This window comes from Mesoplodon densirostris, chromosome 10 (genome assembly GCF_025265405.1).
Source record: "Mesoplodon densirostris isolate mMesDen1 chromosome 10, mMesDen1 primary haplotype, whole genome shotgun sequence".
Classification (NCBI taxonomy): domain Eukaryota; kingdom Metazoa; phylum Chordata; class Mammalia; order Artiodactyla; family Ziphiidae; genus Mesoplodon; species Mesoplodon densirostris.
The window spans coordinates 70,528,758-70,530,093 of NC_082670.1; positions in this window are offsets into that span (position 1 = coordinate 70,528,758).

Here is a 1,336-nt window from a genome sequence, read left to right on the forward strand (position 1 = left end):
GATCTTACCCAGGGTCATGGCTTCAAATTCCACTTACATGTCTATCACTCCCAAAGGTGTATGTCCAGTCAGACCTTTTCTGAGTGCCAGACTCAATGTCCAGCTATGGACTAGGCACCTGCACTCTGACTTCCTCTTGGCACCTCAAACTCAACTTGTGCCACCCTAGCTCCAGCTCATCCCCCAAACCTACTCCACCCCAACTCCCCCAGCTCAAGTGATGGCAGCTCAGTCCTTCCTACTGTTCAGGCCAAACACCTCAGACTTTGTCTTGACTACTTTCTTTCCCACTTACATTCAATGCATCAGGAAGTACCGTTGCTTCCATTGCATCATCTACCCAGAATGAGACCACTTCTTGCCAGGTCCATGGCTTCCACCTAGTCCAAGTCACCACCATCTCTCCCCAGGACAATGTCACACCCACATCCCAGTCTTTTGCTGCTGCCCTTGCCACCTTCAGTCGGTTCTCCGCACATCAGCCTATGAATACATGAGTCAGAACCTCTCATACCCAGCTTGGAACCCTGCAGTAGCAACTCCCCCAAAGAAAAGCCAGAGCTGGCAAGGGCTCCATTATTCCCCATTACCTCTCTGCCTGCATCTCCTTTGTTCACCTCTAGAAACACTGCTCATCTCCTAAAGTTTCACACGTGTCACACTCTGTGCACTCTCATGTCTCAAGTGGAAATCTCTTTTGCTCATGGATGTATCCTGACCACCTCAAACACCAAGTAAGCTCCAGAAATACCTGTTGACTGACTAAATAAAAAGAATGCCATGTGGTATTAAGTGATAAAAAATAAAATGGGGCAGTGGGATGTTGTGGCAGGATGAGAGTGCCCCAGACCAAGGCTAGCCCTGGGTCAGGCCTAGAAAGCCCCCCACACCCAGTGGAATTACACCAGCCCAGCTCCTGCTCCTGTTCCCTGTCTGTGGCTTCAGGACCTGCAGTGGCTGCTGTAGCTACAGAATAAAAGCCAACAGGCACCAGTCATTCAGGCCTTCACAAACAGGCACTGCCCCTTCCTCTGCCCACCCAATCTCCCGTTCCAGTGCTCCAATGGGTGGGGAGGAAACTGGACAGGGCAAGGTCTCCCTGGGGGCAGTCCCAGTCTTAATTCACTCTTCCATTCCTTCCATAAGTGCTTAGCCAGGGCTTACTGGGGCTAGATACTGGGTATATGGCAAGAATGGACACAGCAAGAATTCACATGATTTACAGAGTCCTTACCATCCAGCGGGGAGTGGATGGGGGAGCGTGTGAAGGATGAATACAGCAAATAACTAATTATGGGCAGAGTGAATACAGTGGAGGAAAGGAACCAAGCTGATG